This window comes from Aedes aegypti, chromosome 3, assembly GCF_002204515.2.
Source record: "Aedes aegypti strain LVP_AGWG chromosome 3, AaegL5.0 Primary Assembly, whole genome shotgun sequence".
Classification (NCBI taxonomy): Eukaryota; Metazoa; Arthropoda; class Insecta; order Diptera; family Culicidae; genus Aedes; species Aedes aegypti.
In genome coordinates this window covers 346,107,172-346,130,512 of record NC_035109.1, presented here as the reverse complement: position 1 = coordinate 346,130,512, position 23,341 = coordinate 346,107,172, and the positions used below count along the sequence as shown (strand labels likewise).

At 36.3% G+C, this 23,341-nt stretch overlaps 1 protein-coding gene across 3 annotated transcripts in view; it reads right to left on the bottom strand.

Annotated features, from left to right (window-relative positions):
* LOC5566044 (uncharacterized protein DDB_G0271670) overlaps positions 1-1,070 on the bottom strand; it is a 201,655-nt gene extending 200,585 nt beyond the window's left edge. Inside the window, exon 1 of one of the 3 annotated variants that reach the window (XM_021855762.1) lies at positions 282-1,070. The gene's annotated coding sequence lies outside the window, so the exon portion shown is untranslated. The remainder of the gene's footprint in view (positions 1-281) is intronic. The other 2 variants (XM_021855763.1, XM_021855765.1) reach the window with 2 other exon arrangements.
* Positions 1,071-23,341: the final 22,271 nt, after the last annotated feature.

Genomic DNA, 23,341 nt, shown 5'->3' with positions numbered 1-23,341 from the left:
CATATTGCACATTGGGTGAATAGTCAGAAAATAATTCTGATAGAAATTTCATTTCTACTACATTACAAGTCTCATGTATAATCTCAATGTTACTGTTATGCGGTTACAATTGCCAATGTGACAAAACAACTTGGTATTTTTTTCGAATTTTCTAGAACAATCTCACAGATTTCAGTAAGTTAATCGAAAGTATTTGTCATTTGATGGCTCTCCCCGGTATTAACTCCAATTTGTCAAAAATGTCGAATGTGACTGTTTTGCAGTTATGGGCAGTTAATTACTTTTATAGTGTATTTTCACTTTTTTCCGACAACCAACACTTATTCTTCGTCAATAGAAAATTCCGAAAATTTTGCTTTTCTGTTACACCTATTAAAATAAATTCATCTGCTTTTGTACTTTGAGGTTTCCGGTTGTTTCTTCCAACTTTTGATTTGTGTTTGCTTCTGCCGGAAATAAAAATCGATCGTTTGGGAATGACTTCTGCACTGTATCCGGTTTTATTCCTTGCAAAATTTTCTTGAGTTTCACTTTATCACAGTTTGGGGTTTTGCTTCGTTCCTCTTCAACAAATCGAAATCACTGTAATCCTTGATCGCTTCGTCCTTCGCTTCCACAATGAGGTATTTTCGTAAAACTTGCCACCTTAGATCCTAGGATGTGTCCTGTTCAGGATAGGCCATCGACTAGTCCACACAGCTCTAAAATGCCCAATCCCACACTTGGCACCGAAACCGACCGTATCCTTTCGACGACGCAGCTGGTCTCGTTCTACGTTCCTCTCGAACTGCGTGCGAACAACTCCCGGTCACTGGAATATCCTTGTACTCGTCGCACGAAGTCTCACCAATCATCCACTCTCCCAACAGCCGAAAGAAAAGTTCGTCGCGCGGCGCGAATCTTGCTGCCGTTCCTCAGGATACCCAGGATGATCTCACCCTCGCGCGGAAAACTCGTCGCTGCTTTTCTTCTTCGTAGTTCGCTATGCTAGTGGTTCGGGGCGCGGACCGCGGCTTTTCCACATGATGCGCGAACCGAAACAAAAACTAAACTGAAACCCACCATCGTCTGGTGGCGAACGTTTACCTCACAACTCTACCTCTCCGGGGGGCTGCTGCTGCTGTTGTTGGCAAGAAACGCGCTTCGTCGTCCGTCCTCAATCGGAGTCAGCGTGTGCGAAGCGCGAGAAACCAAAAGAAAACCCGGTCGCTCCGATGCTCAGTGGCCGCACTCCATACAAAAGTTGAGCAAAAGAACAAACCAACGAATAAAATATCAACATTTTATACTGATCGCAATCTTTTAATAGTTTCTGAGTTTATTTTGACACTGATAAAGATAAAAATTCGTTTTTAGGACAAGTCGGATGATATTTTGACCTAATAAACTATGCAACAAAACTTGAAATTTTCCAATCTTGGTGCAATTGTAACGTAATGAGGAGTGAATGGTCATTTTTGAGAGTTTTCTAGAAAACCAACAACAATTTTGGAAAATTGCCGATATTTTGAAAAGCTCTTATTTTATACACTTGTTGAACTATTTATAAGGTATAAGATCTATTCTTTACAATAACACTAGTTAAGCTAGATTTTATTGAGATTTAGTACAGAAACAGTGGTTTCGAAGGAGCATCCTTGAGAAGAATTGAAAATTTTAAAATAGAAAATCGTAGCTGACATCTCTAAAGTTCAAATGATCTGAAACATTAGAAATATAAACCAATTGATCAAAATACTATGGAATATTCAATACTATGTAGCAGAAAATATTGGTGAAAGATTTGGCAAACTTCACTTTGTTACCTTTGGCCAGCTTTGAGCCACTGCGCGATGGGCCCCGTTTGGGGTAAACGGGTGGTTGGTATGCTTCAAGCGGGGATGTGGGGAGTGACTGATGATGATGTTGGAGGTGGCGGCGGTGGCGGAGTACGAAGACGGGACGGGACTGCCCCAATAATGTGGCGCGGTGCGGGGACGGGACAAGCGAGATGGTCGATGGATGGGTGGTTGGATGGCTTGTTGGTCAAAGCGAGAAGAAGGAAAAACATAAAAATGAACCCTTTTTGAGAGAGATTTGCGAGTGAGAGAAGCCGATTGTGCGTACCATACATGGCGAAATGCGATCGGAGAGGGAGAAAGTTGGTTCATCCATCGGTAATGAATCGAACTTGGTGGATATGAAATAGGGGATATTTGCTAATAATACTAGATGCAGTTAAATCAAGGTTCAAGATTAAAAAGCTTAGTTTCCGTTTCAAAATAGTTTCAAATTTAAATTAAACTAGGGAGCTGGAATCTTTTCTTGGCATTTTTTATTCACTTTATGAAGGTCATGTATTTTTGTATAAATATTTTTATTTTACACGTATTTAAACATAATCCTAATATTTTGAATACATCGTATCAGAAATAAACTAATTCAAATATGTTTTCCTACATCTCTACTTGAAATAAAGAAAGTTGCACAAATTGTGTCATCAAATAAGATGATTTTAATCTATAATTTCTGGCAACATCGGTTTGCTTTTATTAGAAAGATAGTATTAATCAATTTCAACAGGCAACTGTCATGATCGTTTCTATCTCTACCATACGCATTGAAAATGAAAACGATTAATTCCATGAATCCCGTTCAGTTAAGCCAAATACACTTCGGTTCAATCTCGCAGTTTTTACTTCACGCTCAAACGAAGCTACACAACATTGAGTACGATTCGCACAAAATCGCCATTGTACCATCTCTACGGTCTCACTTTGTAACACTGGTGTACCAAACAACCAGACAATCCTTCCCACTTTCAATTTTCGATCAGTCGCACCACGACCAACCCCGAAAAAGAACCCGAACTATAAATGCCCAGCTGGTGGGCCTCAGTCCGTCCAGCAACACAATCTGTCCAACAACCCTACATTTCCACGTCGGCAAAGATCTGGATCGAAAAAAGCCCAGCTGGTGGGCCCTAGTTTATTCAGCAATCAAATCCAGCAAATAATCTAATCGATGAAGGCTCAGCTGATGGGCCATTCAGTAGGCATCTCTTGGAAAGAGCTTAACGCCCTCGGTCGGGGACCGAATACCGACCCTCTTTCGCCAACAACCCATCGTCTCTTCATCGTACCAGTATACCCCGAATGGGCTAATAAATCGAGTAATGTAAGCAATATTGGCTCTATAAATTTTTATAAACACTTATTTTTCCTCGCTTTTCGTACCCAAAAGGGGTTCCCAAGCCTCAAGTCTGCTATAAAAGTTGAACTTCCTTTCGATTCATTTCCGCCTCGGTCCTTTGAGTGAGATAAGTGACTGCTGATGCAGAGGTTGAAACGATACTAATTGATTGACAGACGACCCAGTACTCGACAAAATTCATACCTACTACAGTGTCTTGCCGATTTTGGAAACAAGGCGTGATTTTTATGTTTCCAAAATAGGGAATTTTGAAATGCTTATGTTTTTTAATCATATCAATCTCCAAAAGTATCAGGAAATTCATGGCAACTACATATTACGAATGATGTGAACAATGTCTGGGACCCTTCTTCAGTTCAGCTTTTGACAAAAAACCATAGAAATAATGCATTGAACTGAAAAGCGCACTTGTTGTACACAGTACAAGCGTGGAATTATTTTCAGTGGCCATTTGCGACAGTTCTAGAGTGCATACACTACCGTGCAAAAGTTTGGGTTCACCCATAAAAAACATACAAAAGTGTTTTGTCCATATTTCTGTGATTTCATGTCCAATTGATACTCTCAATGGTGCATTTGAAAGGCAATGAGTAATTCTTTCTTCGTAGGTGTTTTTCCAAAAACATTTTCTCAATTTTGTATACTAAACTTTTACTTAAAGTTGCGACATTGTTTAAAAACACGTTTGAAAAACATGGCTGATTTCCTCAACATTGGATTGACCAAAATTTCAAATCAATGTGTCTTTAATTTCGTAATCCTATATTAATTGAAAGGCATTCACGAAATTGTGGTGGAAAAATCTGAAAACTATTTAAAATCAATGAAACAATCATTCAATTCATCGTGCGAAAGTTTGGGTTCACCCTTTAGTATGGTGTATTGTGCAAAAGTTTGGGTTCACCTGAACTTACTTTAAACACGAAAATTCTGTGAAATCTCAAACCAATCATGTACGCGCCATTATTTTTGTTTGAAAGAGCTATGAACTATTGAAATCAGTTGAAAATGGCAGAGGTATTGATAAAAATGATTTGCGTGCGACTCAGGTGATCCCAAACATTCGTACGATGACTTGAATGACTGTTTTATTGATTTTGAATAGTTTTCCGATTTTTCCGCCAAAATTTCGTGAGCGCTCTTTTAAGAATATCAGATTATGATTCTAAGGATACATTGATTTACAATTTTTGTCGATCCAATTCTGCGCAAATTGGCCATGTTTTTTTAGTGTGTTTTTTGAAAAATATCACGACTTTAAGTAGAAAATTTAGAATACAAAATTCATAAACTTTTTTTTGGGAAAATACCTGGTAAAGTAAGAATGACTCATTGGCTTTCGAATGCGCCATAAAGAGTTTCAATTGGACAAGTAATAAGAGAGATATGGACAAAACACTATTGTATTTTTTTTTAGAGGGTGAACCCAAACTTTTTCACGGGAGTGTATGTGCAACTTTAAAGAAAGATCATATTGAAAGTCGCAGATTTCGAGTACATGTGGGTTTATTTTTGGGATTTCCTGAACATAGAGTGCAATTTTGATTACCACACCTCTTATGCAGTGGACAAGCTTTTAAGTTGAAAATGTGGAATTTCTTATAAATTACTATGCTAAAATCAATTTTATCAGATGGTTTTCATTGTGAACTCAATAGAATTGATGACGAGATCTCATCAAGCATTATGTTGGTTTGCTGAGATTTGGAAAATACAGTCGACTCTCCATAACTCGATATTCAAGGGACCATCGACTTATAGAATTATCGAATTATGGAATATACCAACATAAAACATCACAAAATCGAAGTAACAAATTTCTGTATTTCCAATACATATATGATCACTTCTGTAAGAAAGCAATATTATTTTGTTGATAGTATTTTACAAACTGTTATTTGAAGACTTTTTTCGAAATGCTCGAAAAATCACCTTAATTTTACTAACACTATTTTCATGTTTTTCAACTTTTATTACAACCTGCAAGTATTTTTTCACCTCCAAACATGGATTGGACCTAGTTTCCTCAAATAAGAATGGTTTTTAAATATATATCGAGTTATGGAGAGAAAATTACCTCCCACGTGACATCGACTAGTGGAGATATCGAGTTATAGAAATATCGACTTATGGAGAGCACGATATATGGAAATTTGAAGGGACCGAAAAATCCATCGAGTTACAGAGTATATCGAGTTATAGAATATCGAGTTGTGGAGAGTCGACTGTATTTAGCTGAAAGTAGCAAAATGCATGATCAAAGGATTCTTCTTCTTCTTTCTGGCATTACGTCCCCTACTGGGACAGAGCCTGCTTCTCAGCTTAGTGTTCTTATGAGCACTTCCACAGTTATTAACTGAGAGCTTACTGTGCCAATGACCATTTTTTGCATGCGTATATCGTGTGGCAGGTACGAAGATACTCTATGCCCAGGGAAGTCGAGAAAATTTCCAACCCGAAAAGATCCTCGACTGGTGGGATTCGAACCCACGACCCTCAGCTTGGTCTTGCTGAATAGCTGCGCGTTTACCGCTACGACTATCTGGGCCCCCAAAGGATTAGAAGGAATTATTATGAAAATTGATTGGCTTTTTTCGGTGAACGCGATACCTATATTTAGGCTGAAAGAGAGTAACGGAAGTAAAGCCAATAAATTTTCATAATAATAAAGTCATGTGGTGATTAAACATTGTAAATGGATTGAAAAGAATTTTTTTTAAAGCATTTTAAAGAAGTAATTTGATAAGTTAAAAAATACAAGCACAATCACAACAAAAAGTTTTCGATCACACAGTATAGCTATAGCATCTTAACATTTGATGTTTTTATTACACATGCTTTTACTGTAGATTATCATCGTGCTCCACCAAATCTTGATGCCTTAATGTTTAATGTAACTTTAATTTATATAGCTTGCTTGTTTTATAAGACTTCTCCTACACGTTAAACAATAATATTGAAATATGCGAGTACTACTCATAAGTACGTTCCACATTACGTTTCTTAGCTCGCAATGGTACCACCATTTTCATTTTGACTTATTTTCACCTTTTTAACTTAAATGTTGGATTTCAGTACTTAATAATCAATTCAAAATATTTTTCAATATGTTGCCAAAATCGGGAAGAAAATGTTGCCAAAAACGGGTGTTGCCAAAATAATGAGTAGACAAAAGCGGATGTTGCCAAAATCGGAAGGCACTGTATTCCCCAAGTAACACAATAAGTCATAAATAAGCTTAAAATACACCTTTCGTACATCGCCGCTGTTTTGGTTCGAATGTACAATACTAAATTTAAAACACCTTTATAACCGAAAAAGCGCACAAATGAACGGTATTTAAAACATCTTTTCGATTCCACTAGATGTTTTACAATACGTACTTCATACTTCTCAAAGCATTCTGATTTGTTATATCAATGATATTTCATACATCATTATGACTCACTAGTTGTAATCAAGTTTTCCAGATGTAATAAGGTATGTAAAAATACAAGCGCATTGCCTTTTGCTTGAAATGTTTTGACAGCTCAAGAAAACAAAAACAATAAACAAAAATACTAATCATTGATTTCAAGTGACATGGTGATCAAAAACTAATTTCTTGCCGCATGACATTTTACAGGGATCTTTTGATCGAGTTTTTGAAAATATAAGGTTGTTTCTGTGCATAAAGTGTGTGTTTTTTATGTGCCGTGTTAGGTTTCTGGTGAAACTTATAGTTGTACCTCTTATTATTTCATGCGCCGTTTAAAAGATGCGCAATTGTAACTAGTGTTCCGCGGAATTCATCGGATTGGGTCAGATGCTCATCTGAACGAAGAAGCGACAAATATGGTGGAATCGAGCAGAAGCGTACAGTGCAGGTAAAAAAATTGTAATAATTATTTACAAAACTCGTGTGATAATTCAATTGATTTGTCAATTGTTTCCTTTCAGAAAAAATGTGATACTTGAAATCATCAAGCCTTATGACAGGCTTGAACCCAGTCTCCACCTACTCTGCTGACAATTGTTATTAATTGAATTCATTATGATGTCAATCATGTGTACATTTTTCTGACCAGTGCTGTAATATAGCATTGCTTTGGTAGGGATTGACAAAAAAACATATGTCAGAACAAATTTTGCGTTAGAATTAAGTTTTAAAAGCGTATAAAATACATGTTTAAAAACATAAAAACACAGAAATAGAAGCATGCTGTTTCATTTCATCAAAATGCGAACATCGTAATCAAGACTAGATGTTAAATTTTCTTGAAAATATTCACAATATCATATTTCGATTCATTTTCTTATCGCTTGCATTTTTTCCACTCCTCTTATTTTTTGCCACAGATTATGTGTTGCTTCGAAGTAACCATCTTCAAAGAGAAACTGAGATGTCGTCGAGACCAATATGCTGAATATGTTTTCCATTTGACAGATAAAAGCATTGTTATAACTTCTTCACCATAACAATCATAACAGAGATGCACTAAATATGTTTTTGAAATCAGCTTTAAAACTATGTTTCCATCGATTGAATGTTGGTTATGGTGAATGCTTTTGTTAAGTATTGTTCACATTAATCAAACATAGATATAACAAATATAGCAAAAACACAATTTCAACGTTTGCGGTACAGTTATGTTTTACTAAAACATCACCAGAACATTAAACCGATGTATTGGATTTTATCTTTGAGACCTAAATATAACATCACTTTAGGAGCTCTGACCGAGAAGATGTTTTCTGTGCTACTTGGGTCCCTTCTGAGCAGCCAAGAGGCTACATTTGGTGAACAAAAAAAAAATGTTTATGTAAAAATACCTACGATGTAAGATTAAGTCATTGTTTTTTGATATGGACAAAACAATTTTTTATGTTTTTTAGGGAATGGACCTAAATTTAACACGGAAGTGTACACAAATTCTTCCACTACTTTAAATGTTTCACCAGCCAGCACGATTTCTCTACCAACACCAACACAATTGGAGCCACGCTGCCTACCGGCAATCATGTACTTTGTTTTGCTGGTATTAATGGTAAGTCCAACCCTCGCTGTCTCCTTTTCAAAAGGATCGACGATCGTTTCCGATTACATCGAAATTGTCCGCAAAACATATGCTACCGGATGACAAGGCTATAGCTTTTTGAATGCATATTTTCCTAAAAGCTCTTTCGAGGAAAATGTTGAACAACAGATTCTCCTCGCTTCAATTTATCTAAGGTTACAAAGGAGGTCTAAATCTTATCCACAAAACACAAAACAACACAAACCATGTTTGATCACTACTTGCCATAACTCATTTTGCTTTATCGAATCGTACGCCGCCGTAATATCAATGAACAGATGGCGAGTCTGCAAATTGTGTTCCGGGAACTTGTCAAAGATTAGTCACAAACTAAACATTTGATCCGTCGTTTCTCGGTTCTCACGAAGACCAGCTTAGTATCCGCCGACGAAGGACTCCTCCAGCGGCCTCAATCCGTTGAACAGAATACGTGACAATATATTGCACATCGAATTGGGGAACGTTATTTCTCGATAATTGGCGCACTCTTCTTAAACAAAGGGTAGATAAAATCTTCCAGCCAGCTAGCAGGCAATTCTTCTTCCTCTCATATCCTAAACAGAGAACGATGCAGTATTTCGTACAGCTGCTTTCGCTTCCATGTACCGCTCTTTATTCTGCCGGATACCAGACACTAACATCCAGTTTCTGGCAGCATTTTTCTTATCCGTCACCTTCTGGTACTACTTATTAAACCAACCATTTCTGGAACGTCTCTGAGTAGTACCTATCCCCTGCCAGCGAACCAGAGGTCATATTTTTTTTTAATATCTTTATTAGTATAATTCCAAACATTACATTCATTTCGTATATCTAGGTGTTCTGTGTTATTAGACAACACTATCATCCTAATTTGGGGAAACAAATTTAAGATTTTATTAACATTTTGTTAATAACCTATTACATTTCATTTATCGTAGCAGTTCAGATTTTTTACAGGTGAGTTGATTTCACCTGCTTATAAGAGAAAAAAAACGCTTTGAATATACTTAACCTAACTTGACCTAAACATATAACACATTAATCGTGGCAATAGAAGATTGTAACGATTTTTGCCTGAAATGATTCATTATTTTATTTGACATTTGTTCCAATGTTTCAACATTGGATATTCTATGTAACTCATTGGTACTATACCAGGGAGGAAGCTTCAGAATCATTTTCAAAATTTTATTTTTAACTTGTGGTCCCGGCAAACTTCGTCTTGCCATCAAGTAGGCTGTTAAAAAATGGCATGCACTCTCCCATACAAAATGATACCATGGTCTTTTCCCGTTTTCCCCATTATTCCGGAGACTTTCCTGAACTTTTTCCTCGCACGAACACGTCGCATCCCTTGTGGAGGGCAACAGTGAAAAACTTGCGTCAATCCGTTGATTCGTTCTCGAGCCATTTCGTGACATACAAACACCACTCCATTTTTATTTACATAGATTATCTGCAGAGCCTTCTTCCTGGTATTACAACAGCTAGTCCATATTGGTACAGCATACAACATGGCTGGCCTGAAAATTTGTTTGAATATCAAGAGCTTATTCTTAAGACAATGTTTTGATTTTCTTTTAATAAGGGAAAAGAGACATTTTACATATTTGTTACATTTGGCTTGAATGCCTTCAATGTGATTTTTGAAAGTTAAATTCTTATCTAGCATGAGCCCTAGATACTTAACTTCATCTGACCAATTTATTGGAACCCCTCTCATCGTGACAACATGTCTACTTGAAGGTTTCAAATAAAGAGCTTTTGGTTTATGTGGGAATATAATTAGTTGAATTTGGAAGCATTAGGAGAAATCTTCTATTTTTGAAAGTATGAAGAAAATATATCCAAACTTTTTTGCAATCGACTACAGATGACACGCAGGCTTCGTCCTTTGGCGAAGAGGCCTGTGTCATCCGCAAACAAGGATTTTTGACATTTCTGAGGTAACTCAGGTAAGTCAGATGTGAAAATATTGTATAATATTGGTCCCAAAATACTGCCTTGAGGAACACCAGCTCTTACAGGAAGTCTTTCAGATCCGGAGTTCTGATAATTAACCTGAAGTGTACGATTTGACAGATAACTTTGAATTATTCTAACAATGTATGTTGGAAAATTAAAGTTTTTTAATTTTACAATCAAACCGTCATGCCAAACACTGTCGAATGCTTTTTCTATGTCTAGAAGAGCAAGACCAGTAGAGTAGCCTTCAGATTTGTTGGAACGGATCAAATTTGTTACACGTAAAAGTTGGTGAGTGGTCGAATGTCCATGGCGGAATCCAAACTGTTCATAGGCAAAAATTGAATTTTCGTTGATATGGGCCATCATTTGGTTCAAAATGACCTTTTTAAAAAGTTTACTGATGGAGAAAGCAAACTGAATGGACAATAGCTTGAAGCTTCTGCAGGATTTTTGTCTGGTTTTAAAATTGAAACAACCTTAGCATTTTTCCATTTGTCAGGAAAATATGCTAATTGAAAACATTTGTTAAATATATCAACTTAAAATGATAAGCTACTTTCTGGAAGTTTCTTGATGAGGATGTAGAAAATTCCATCATCGCCAGGAGCTTTCATGTTTTTGAAATTTTCAATAATAGTCCTCACTTCTTCCTCATCAGTCTCACAGGCATTTTCGAAAACTTTCTCTTGATTGGGAATATTTTCGAAGTCCTGAGTAACTTGATTTTCAATTGGACTAGTAAGTCCTAAATTAAAATTGTGCGCACGTTCAAACTGCATAGCAAGTTTTTGAGCTTTTTCGCAATTGGTTAGTGATAATTTGTTTTCCTCTTTCAATGCCGGTATTAACTTCTGAGGTTTTTTCAAAATTTTAGATAATTTCCAAAAGGGCTTAGAGGCAGGGTCCAATTGAGAAATTTTATTTTCAAAATTTTTGTTTATTAATTGTGCAAAACATTTCTTGATTTCATTCTACAAATCCTGCCATAAAATTTTCATAGCAGGATCGCGAGTGTGTTGAAATGCCATCTCCTTAAGTTTTTGAGACGGATCAAGAGTTTAAGATCATCGTCTATAATCACGGATTCAAATTTTACTTCACATTTTGGAATTGGAATTCTCCTGGCTTCAACAATGGAATTTGTTAATGTTTAAAGAGCATTGTCAATTTCAAGTTTTGTTTGTAAAGGAATATCAACATTAAGATTAGAGTCAACATACGTTTCATATATATTCCAGTCGGCTTAACCAGAGATCATATAAGGATGTTCATTTCAAATTGTATAAATGTACAAAACTTAATTGATTGAAATCGTTAATGAAGTCATAAATTTCATCTGACTTGAATTTGCATTTTACAGAATTTTAATTTAATCTGATCAAATATGTAACTTCATACTGTCATTCCATTATGATTTCTTTTTCACTTGGTATGACTCTATTATAATCATATATCATCATAATCATATATATGAGTTCATCTAATGTAGATATAAAATCATACAAAGCAAAAACCAAACATAAACAGAACATAATGGAGCTCGTAAACATAAGAGAACATCACCGTTCAACAGAAAAACAATGAAATCACTTTTATTTTCGTACTATGTATTTGTACATATTTGTCATAGAAATTTCTGCACTTCGTTCCAACTGTAAACGTTGACATGATACCTTCAGTGTTACACTGGTTTGGTCATCTGCCAAATGACAATTAAGATCGGTAACATTCACAAACGATGCTCTACAATGTTTCATTTATGTTTGCTAAAAGACTAGATCCTGCAACAACGATTGCGTGGCATAGTGGTACCGTGTCAGACTGGTGATTTAATGATCAGAGATTCATGGCTTATTTCGTAATATTTTATTTATTTCTATTTTATTTGTTTGTAAAAATTAGGTCGTATAAACTGCAATACACAATCATACATCGAATTATAGTGAACGTCCAATCAAATTATCTTAAGTTTTATTGACCATAATAAATTCTCTATAATGTACGTATATGGCCTCCAGATATGTGTGAATAGAGGGAATGTGTGCATTTTATACAATCTGTTTTTACCGAATAAGTGTTCACTTTATTCGCTTGCAGTCTCAGTTATGTGAACATATTTGTTGGCTGGGCTCTCGCGCTGCTGTGCTCACCGCACTGTGGATAGACTCTCACAGATCGTTGAGGTTGCCGTCTATGTTGGTTCCCCCGGAGTCTATATACCCAAATTTGCGCGAAGAGACTTCTTTGAATAGTGTTTCTTCTTCGAGAAAAGTCCCCATATGTTTTGCAGGTCTGTTTGAAAGGTAGACGGTTTGAGAGTTCGATAGGTACCAAGAATTTGTTTCACTCTTTGCGCGATTCTTCGTTTATCGACACTGGCTTCCCCTTATCCGCTCATCAAGTTTCCACCGGTATTAGACTGCTACACTTTGGGATGATTCAAATATGACGTCCATCGTTTTTTGAGACTTCTAGACCCCCCTCCCCCCCACTGTCACGCTTTTTCCAATACCTACTACACGTACTGTGACAAACTTAATCGATTGGTCACTAGCTGGTGGTGACCAATCGATAAGGTTTTCAGCTCAAACGGATGTTTGGTACTCCAGATCCGTGCTCTTGGAAATTTGAACTTTGGATTCGATTCATCTTCACCTTAACAATAACATATAAAATACGTGTGCAACATGAACCCTGGTGTAGCGGTTGTTACATACTTCTAGGTTATCTGACCACGTTGAGGAAAGAGGGTTCAATTTGCAACATGTTTTGTGTTGATAGTAGAAAGAGGTTTCTTGAGATTTTCACCTAGGAACTTTTTTTACGTTTTGATCAGAATGATACTGAATGTTAAAGCTCAATGCTAGAAATTGACCTACCGTATTGATTCGAAGTGACCGGATGCTTCGAATCCCGGACTCTGGTCTTAAATTACCCAAAAATGGTCTTTTCGACAACCTTTATACATGGAAAAGTAGAAGACATCTTAATTATGGACTGTAGGGGAAAATAATCAGAATTTGGGTGATAAACACCGCGAATAAGGTCAGTGTCCGGCTTCCGAAGCGCCCGACAATTCGATGCAACAAGGTATATAACTGCCCTTTTACGCCTACTTGTACCATGTTTTATGTAAACCTTATGGACTACAAGGCAAATATGCGTAGAACGGCGCGTATCTGTCAAAAGATACCAACGCTAGTGGAATTAAATGGTATAGTACTAAATTCGGGTTTTCATCTACTTATAAGTATTCCACTAAACAGCTCGAAGATTTATTATCAGGGTTTAAACGTTATTTTAAAACAAGAATAAAGAAATGCCGTTTAATTTGGTTGAAATACATGATAAAATTAATGACCATCAAGTGGCATACATAGGATTAGAATCAAATTGTATTAAACCGAAAGGTAAACCCCATAAGCGATTGGCCCACTGAAGGAGCTTACCCGCTACGTTCATTCCACATTATGAGCTTTCGTGTTCATTTGTGAGGGGAAACGACTACGAGAGCGAGAGAAGACGCAACAATATCTCCGAGTAGTGGAGTATTACAACGACGGGCGAGTATCGATTGCGGGATGCCTTCTCTTGCTGTGCTACCATCATCATGTGGAGCAGAGGAGAAATTGCGAAACACATGGTCGCTTGCATGACTGGTCTTCGTCTTTGTCGGTCGGCCCAGTGGTGGTTGGCGTTGGTTTGGGGTGGCTTAGGTACAGGTTTGGCGAGACGCAATATTTTTATGCTCAATGGGAAAAGCTCCCATCTGTGGGGGTTGAAAGAGCTTTCGGTACTCACTGGGTGGATGGAAGTTTAGTAATTTTAGTGAAGGAGTGCTTGCGATCTGTTTAATTTAAAGGGTGTAGGTAAATTGAAATCGTTTATACCTCAACAACGTATATATCTGTTTCTAAAATGTTACTTTTTTTATACTCGCGTTTGAGATTATTGTTCATGTATTTTTTCTTAGTATTCCTTGAAGAGTTTTGGATCAATTCAGTATATTTTCAGGAATTTCAAAGCATCACTCCTACAAGTAGTTGGGAAATTCCAATGTAAAATCGTTTGGAGGATCTGAACGGTATTTTGAAACTTATTTGTGAATTTCAAAGACAATTTCAAGCTCTATGACTCTTTAGTGTTTTTTTTCGTTCTTAGATTCTAAAACTTAGTAAACTTTCAACAAAAATATTTTTGGTATCACATAAGCATTATCTCAGAAAGTTAGTGTAAGAACTCGTCCAGAAATTCCTTTAATAAACCTATCAGGAAGACATTTAGGAATTTCGGGTGTGTTTTCAGCAATTTTCCGGATTAATAATATCACTGTAAATGCTTCCATTTTCCCACCAGAACCTCCGCGTTGAATTTTTCGTAAAAACATTTTAGGGCATTCTCCAAAAACTAAAACTTCTTCAGAGAATCTAGCAATTTTTTTATAGGCTTTGTTGAACGAATAATACATCTGACAACCACGAGGAAAAAAAGCTAGTTTAGAAATGCGGGTTTACGTAAAGACAATTTGAACAGGTTCGGGGTCGATCATACACTATGAACATATTTTGAAGTACAAAAAAAAAACAATTTAGTAGGGAACTGTGGGAAGTAGATGACCGTGGGGAGTTGATGGCCATATCGATCACTCCTAAGCTAATAATGAAAAACAAATAATACGGCTGCTGTCTTATCCTTGATTGCACTTGTTTTTTAATTCTTATAACATTTTATGGCATCTTTACAAGTTCTTAGTATTGCTGTTTGCATTTGATAAGCAAACCTTGACTAAACGTCCTCCAAATGCGGTAACACAAAACAATCAAAGGACACCTAGCAACAATTAAATAAATCACCGCCGCCCTAGCAAGATAAATTGATTTTTGACATCGCATTTCTCGTGAAAAATCTTACCGCGTTCGGTGTTCCCGCATTTGATATTTGCATTTCAAATGCACACAGCAATATTAAGGTTGCAGAAGGGTTTTAAAAGTCTTGAAACAGGTTTTTGGGAATCTAAAATACAAATAAAAACCAAATAAAAATCAATCTCTACACAAATGTTTCCGTTGGTCCTTCTCTTTCGTTAGAACATATAATTATTCCTGAGGTCAGTGTTGTCTCTTCATGCAGTAGAGTAGTGTATCAGTATTCACCGCATTGAGAAAATGAATACCAAGTGTGTATAGGAAGAAACTAAATTTTCTAACTATTACCAACATTTCAAAAATGTTTATTTGTGGCTGAAGTTTTGAACAGCTCATATCGTATATCGTGTGAATAGTCAGAAAATATTTTTTATAGATATTTCGTTGCTACTACCTTACGAGGCTCATGTATAATCTCAATGTGACTGTTATGCGGTTATAATACCAATGTGCCGATCTCATAGATTTCGGTTACTTAAACGAAGGAGTTTATCATTTGATGTCATTTGATCATTTGATGTCATCACGTTTTCTCGGCAGACCTGTCGTCCTGCTTAGTCGAGCTTAGTTGACTTGTAGGACATCAATTGAATTTACCGCGCTGTATCAACACATTGGAGACTTTTGACCTTATCATATGTAGATCAGGTGCATCTTCACGCCCTGTAGGTCATCAATTGGATATTCCAAGCTTTATCAACGTCCTGAAGAAATTTATTCCAGACAGATCTGTGCGAGATCTAGAGCATCCTTACGCCCTGTAGAAAATTAATCGAAATTTCCGAGCTGTATCGACGCCCTTAAGTATTTTGACTTTATCTTATGTAGATCAGGTCTATCGCAACGCCTTGTATAGCATCAATTGAAGATTTCACACTGTATCAGGCCCGTGGTATAGTTTGACCTTATTCCACGTTGATCAGTTGCATCTTTATCGATCAAGCTGTATTTCAAGTCTACAAGTTTCCTTGAAGTAATTTGACTTTATTCCACACATGTCTTTGTGAGACCTGGAGCATTTTAACACCCTATAGAAAAACAACCGAAATTTTCATGCTGAATCAACGTCCTGGAGTAATTTGAACTTATCTCAAACGAGTCAGGTGCATCTTTACGCCCTGTAGGACTTCATTTAATAATTCATCGATGTATAAACACCCTGGAGTAATTTTTCGAAGAGGTGCATTGTAACGCCCTGTAGGATATCAATTGAAAATTTCAAGCTGTATCAACGTCCTGGAGTATTTTGACCTTATTCCTCGTAGATCAGATTAATCCTAGCGTCCTGTATGTGTCGCCTCTGTATGATAAAGCAGTATCAACGCCCTGAAGTACTTTGACTTTATTCGACATAGATCTTTGCGAGATCTGGAGCATCATAGCAGCCTGTAGAAAATCGATCAAAATTTCCGTGCTGTATGTACGCCCTGGAGTAATTTGACCTTGTGTCATGTAGATCAGCTGACCTTTTCCTATGTAGATCAGATGCATCTTAAAGCCCTGAATCAATCAAAAATTTGAGCTGTTTCGACGTCCTGGAGAGATTTGACCATGTTTCACGTAGACTAGGTGTGTCTTAACGCCTTGAAAAATATAAATTAAAAATTCCAAGCTTTTTCAATGTCCTGGAGTAATTTGACCTTGTCTAATCAGCTGCATCTTAAGGTGAAACAGTTTGGAATCCAACTTCTAAGATTGCACTAACACATCAAAGGCACCAATCTTGCGAAGGAAACTTCCAACAATAGTGCACTTTTTATTGTGGCTATGTTCACTAGCAGAAAGCTTAAAATAAGAAGATCAGGAACGTTTGCGTACTATTTCTTCAGTTTAGTGCCTTTGAAAACGCAAGTAGTGTTACAAGTCGGTCATTGTGATGGTCATCTTTGGATTCCGAAATGTTTTCACCTTAACGCCCTGTAGGATTTCAAATGGAAATTTAAGGCTGTATCAACACCCATTCATTTTCAATTATTTAGTTACCATCTAGGCAGATAGCACTGAATCAACAATTTTTTAATACCCCTTATTCTAAGTAACGAACATTAAAGTTCGTCCTGTATGTTATCAATCTAATTTGCCAAGCTTTTTCAAAACACTGGATTAATATGATCTTGTCTCATGTAGGGCATATATTTCAAAAACTCAAAGCCTTACCAATGTTTTTCAGTAATTTGACCATAGTCAGGTGCACCTTAACGCTATGTAAGCCATCAATAGAAATTGCCAAGCTGTATCAGCACTCTGAGGCATTCAAGAGCATCTTGACACCCTGTAGAAAATGAATAGAAATTTCCTAGCTGTACGACTTTTTATCACCACAAACTTCTGAGATCCTGGTACCGTCAAGTCACCAGTCGCCGTACAGATTCTACAGAATATTCATAGAATTTTCACGAATTATTGTTTTGTTGGCCAAATAAGATAAAACTGATAATATTAAATAGTTCTTGTCACAATGCATTTTGAAAAACTTAGTTTATGTAGTCAGAATCATGAGTATACTGTTCAATAATGAGTTTTTTTTTACATTCCTATTCTATTTCACATTTTTCATTTAATCGTTACAGAATCAAATTATTCGTAATTTCAACAAGTTTTCCTTGTAGATACTACTAGTAAGCTGTATTTAATCGTAAGAGCCTTTAAATTTTATGTCAACAAAAAAAAACACGGTGAATGAACCCTTTTTAATATGCATAGTTCCTATGGGGGCCCAGATAGCCGTAGCGGTAAACGCGCAGCTATTCAGCAAGACCAAGCTGAGGGTCGTGGGTTCGAATCCCACCGGTCGAGGATCTTGTCGGGTTGGAAATTTGCTCGACTTCCCAGGGCATAGAGTATCTTCGTACCTGTCACACGATATACACATGCAAAAATGGTCATTGGCATAGTAAGCTCTCAGTTAATAACTGTGGAAGTGCTCATAAGAACACTAAGCTGAGAAGCAGGCTTTGTCTCAGTTGGGACGTATCACCAATAAGAAGAAAAAGAAGAAGTTCCTATTTCAATGCATTAGTTAAAAACCATGACACTATTGAGTAATTCTGTATTTATTGTTATGTTATGATTTCATTTAAGTTTTTGAACATTTATGAAAAGGTTTGGACAATAAAATTAAGCCTGTTTTAAGGTTTTAATGGAAAAAAAATATAAATTAGTTATTTTTTAATTTTCTATGGCTTTTCTTTGCAAATTAAGATTCAAATACCCTTATAAATGAGGGCAGACACTACTAGCAACATAATTGCTCCACCCACAACATTTCTTCAAGATACGGAATTAAATCATGTCAAAAAACTGACGCACGGTACATGGTCCCAACAGAACAAGCTACCTTAACATGGAATTTTAAAACACAATTTTTGAGCTTTTTTTTGTTATGCATGGCTAGTTTTGAATTTTTCCCTGAATTATGGTATAATTGTACGCCTCGTAGTGGTAGTCTAGTTCGCTTCAAATTATTTGGAAAAGTTATCTAATTTTTTGAAGTGCTGATTTTCTTCAATGCACGGTAAATGGTAGCTTGACTGACGGTACAGTGGTCACACTAGTCACGATAATTAGTCACTCTGATACACATGCAATGCAAATGGAAATGACCTTTATTAGTGGGTGTTACGTGTAGTGGTCAGCGTTCAGGCGAAACCATACTCTTTTGTCCGTTGGGTCCAGTATGTCACATACATGCACCAAAACCGCCGGTTTAAGGTCCAACAATAAGTCCACCAGATGGTCACTTGAATCACCAAAACACGTTTTTGTAGTTAAAGAATATGTAATTTATTGCACAACCATTTATTCCGTAAAATTGAACTTAACTTGGAAACTAATTTATTGAACACGTCTTCCCTATGGCGGTTTTGGAGAGAATGGTAGTCGAGCCTATTTAAAGGGGTATCTTTTTAATGTAATGGCTCTAGTCCTGACCTGGGAGGGAGCAACCGATACTAAATTTATGTACGTCATAGTGAGCCGAGATTACTGTGTCACTGTGAGCCCAGATCTCAAACAATGGACTAACATGTAGAAAGCGCTTAATTGAGCAAAACATATTTTTGCATTTCATCAAATGCGACAAAAAATCTATTAAGAAGCTATTCATGCTTATTTAAAAGTAATGCCTCTATAGCCCCTTCTATTATGATTGAATATAAAATATTCAAATACGCATCATTTTACTTTTTTCAATGAATACGGAAATGGAATACGTAGAAAATTTTGGCCCTTTTTCCATGTATGCCCGAAAAGATCGAAGGTACGCAACACAAGAAAACGAGCGATTTTCATCAAGTCTGCCTTGATTGTCGTTTGCAAGCTGGAGTTTTCTTGCAGTTTGAAAAAACGTTGTGTCTAATTTCGTGTGTAGTATCTGTGTCTCTCTCTCAGGTCCTGACTATCGTTAACGCGCAAAAGGAAAACTCGTCTAAAGCCTAGCTGAATATAACCTAATTTATACGAATTGGTTGGAGTACTAACAACAATAAAACGGTGCACCAAACAGTGGGTGACACATAATAGTGCGACCACTGAAACTCTTTTGTATATATATCACCTTTTGGTATAGACAAAAATATGTTGAAATTTTGACATTCCTCTAGCATGAGTGCGACTATATCGATCGAATTATCTCAAGCAACTCTTGATGAGATATATGAAAGTTTGAACCTGATAAAATCTTCAACTCAAATGTTCTATAGGCAATTAGTTAATTTATGTGACAGTACTATGATGGCACTGATGATGTTGAACTAAAATAGAAATTGAATTTAAACAAGTACTTTTCTATTTTGAGAATTTGTGTGGATTTTGATCATAAGTCGCCTGGTTTGTATGATATTCCAATGTTCCTAGAGGGGCCTAACACTCCACATATAAAATGTATTTCTGATGAAGGAATGAAATAGCTAATACCAAGATGCTTGAATTAAACACATTTTTAGAGATGTGACCTTAACCACTATTACTTAAACCATATTTTGTTTGTCATTTAGTAAAACATAAGGTGTTGGGAGAATTTTTAATATAAAACGGGTCCTGAATTTCATAGTCTGAAATTACAGAAATATGTTTTATTTGTTATGTTCGAAAAATTAAAGCAGCCAGAGTAATATTATTTAAGACCGGTCATGTACTAGCCTTTTGAAAATTATCGGATTATTCTTGGAACCAGAAAAAATAGAAAAATAAGTTACAACGCACCGATTCGATTGAATTGTTGATTAAATAAATAGCGTTTCGCAAATGGTCCCATGGAATTAAAAGATAAAAAAATGGTTCTGTCCAAACATTATGCCAGAAGAAAAACAATGGTGCAGGTTCTGTATGAACCTGTATGGAAATTGAAATACATAAAATCAGTCTTGGCAGTGCCATATGTTATGCTGAAAACAAACTGCTAGTGAAATCCGAGACGGTGCTTGTCCTGCTCTTATTTTAATTCGCAACATGTTGCAGTTCCATGTTATTCAATGAACCTCTTACCTGGGGAACAGTTAGATAATTTATACTTAATTGAATTCAACAATAAAATAAAATACTTTTTCTGAGCTCAAGCATATTCTATAGAACATTGTAAAAAAGTCGAAAATTTACAGAACATTTGTTAACTGAACAATGTCTGAGCCCATTCACTTGGTCGCTGCGTTCCACATTTTGTAGAATATATATTATTGCATTTGCGACAATTTTCTTATGAGACGTCCTCGTTAAGTATTGGGAGTGGATACGCCCTCTGAGCAATAGCAACGCCACCCTCGAAAGGCGGCGACTAAGAAGCTTATATTTTACGACGACATTGCTTCTTCTCGGTGAGAATCGCACTCACGACTTCCTGTTCACTAGATAGGGCGCATTACCCCTATACCACGAGAGGACTCACGCAGAGGTTAATCTGAATTTGATTTCAGCTTAACAATCACGTGGTCCTCTTTCGCAGAGCGCACCTCTTTCGGAAGAATTACATGCAAAAATATAACAAAATGATATTTGTTGAATAACCATACTGCCGTTATACGCATAATTGTCCCATGTTACTTTTTGTGCATTTTGACTTTTTGTCATCAAACAGTTTATTTTTACGTATAGTTTTAGACAACACTTTCCAAAAATAAACTTTGTTCGGAAACTCAATGAAAAGCACGCTAAGTCAATTTGTCCCATTGTTGAATTTCCATGCATAACTGTCCCACTACTGTACTTCTACGCATAACTGTCACACTATACAATGCGCTGCGCTGATCTCGAACAAAATATTCAGTAAGCAGTTTTGAATTAGCTGGTGTTTGGGAAAATCGTTTTGAACATCTTCTGGATTTACACCCCATGTGGAACACAACATGTTTTATGTGTTTGTATTATCGGGATGCATTCATCATTCATGCGAGCCTGACGTCTAATTTGATTGAAAATTTCAATATCAAAATATTATTTCCCATCCGTTTTTCAATGAATTTCAGTTGAATTTTCAGAGTTGATCACAAAATTCTTCTAATTTTTGGAACCACGGTCACCGATTAGAAATGTACCGTTATTTTGGATTCATCACGAGGAGTACTGAAATAATCCCACTTGAAGGTAATCACTTTAATTTCGAGTCCATGGCTTGCGACAAATCAACTTCATGATTTACGAACCAAGTCTAAATAAAAATAGTTCAACCCTTTTTGGATGACTTGGCCACATGTTGGGTTGATCCGAATACCGGTTCACTGGTGGAAGTGGCCATTATATTGGCGAATCTGAAACCTGGCTTGCGACACATCAATTTTCATGAATTTGTAAATAAGCCTAAAGGTGGTTCAAATGTATTTGAATAACTTGACCACATTTCAGACTGTTCCAAATTCCGGGTTCCCTGAAGAAAATGGCCTCTAAACTGTCGGTTTTGAAACCTAGCTGGCAACATCAAACTTCACAAATTCTGGGGATTTTATAGAAAATAATTCTGATAGAAATTTCATTGCTATAACATTACGAGGCACATTTGTAATCTCAATGTGACTGTTATGCGGTTATAATTACCAATGTGACAAAACAACTTGGTATTTTTTTTCGAATTTTCTAGAACAATCTCACAGATTTTATTAAGTTGATCGAAAGTGTTTATCATTTGATGACTCTCCATGGTATTAACTCCATTTTGTCAAAAATGTCGAATGTGACTGTTATGCAGTTATGGGCAGCACAGCTGTTGTACAAAATACAACAGCGCGACAGCTCGCAGGTTAAAGAATTTACTTCCTGAAACCACAACCCGTTCAAAAACTGTAAACATTTGCGATTCAAACAAAATTTAGTACAATATAACGAAAAATTACGTCACTTGGAGCATCAAATTTACGTTACAAACCTTGCTTGAATATGTGGGTGTAATGTGATAGAAATTTACATGGACTAAGTAGGATAGTTTTTCGCGACCCCCTCAAAGTTTCCTTGGCTCGTTTTTTGTAGTACATGCAAAGCAAAGCGCGACATGTGGGGTGGCCGAAAAGAGCCTTGCTTGGGGAACGGTCTGCGTCATTATCGCAATTTGTCCAAGGATTGATTGCACAGAAAGCACCAACATTATTTGAAATAACTTTAGATTGTAAGTTAGTTTACGTTTAATTATTGAATGAAGGCATCGCTTTATGCACTGAGTGAGCTTTCCAAGTAAGTCGAATAAGCTGAGCTACTCGAATGGCGATAGCATGAAAGCTTTGGTGCTGCTATGTCTGTATGTATCTTCAAAAAATGGTGTGCTTTGAATGAATGAGGTACTAGAATTTTTGTTGGTTCGTGTCCTATCTCAGCTTATAGGTAACAGATGCATAACACCGAAGTTTACACCGCACAATCAATAAGTAAATTTAATTGATATAGATGATATTGCGCCAAAAAATTACGAATCCTATCAAATTTTATTGTTTTTTAAACAAAAAAAGTAATTGAATGTTTACTTTTCATCATTCAAAGAATGTTATTGGTGATGTTGTCTTTTTACAGATAATGTATGTTGTCATAGATCATTTACAGAAACACAACATATTACAGCAAACTTAATTATTTATTATTAATCATTGACATGGTTCTAACATTCGAATATTTTGTGAAAAATCAAGTGGTAGATTCAAAACTAACAGTCAGTTCAGTTCTAACATTAAATACAAATGTCAGACCTACTACTTCCTCAAATAAGAACTACGACATCACCTACAACTCACAAGAAACATTCTC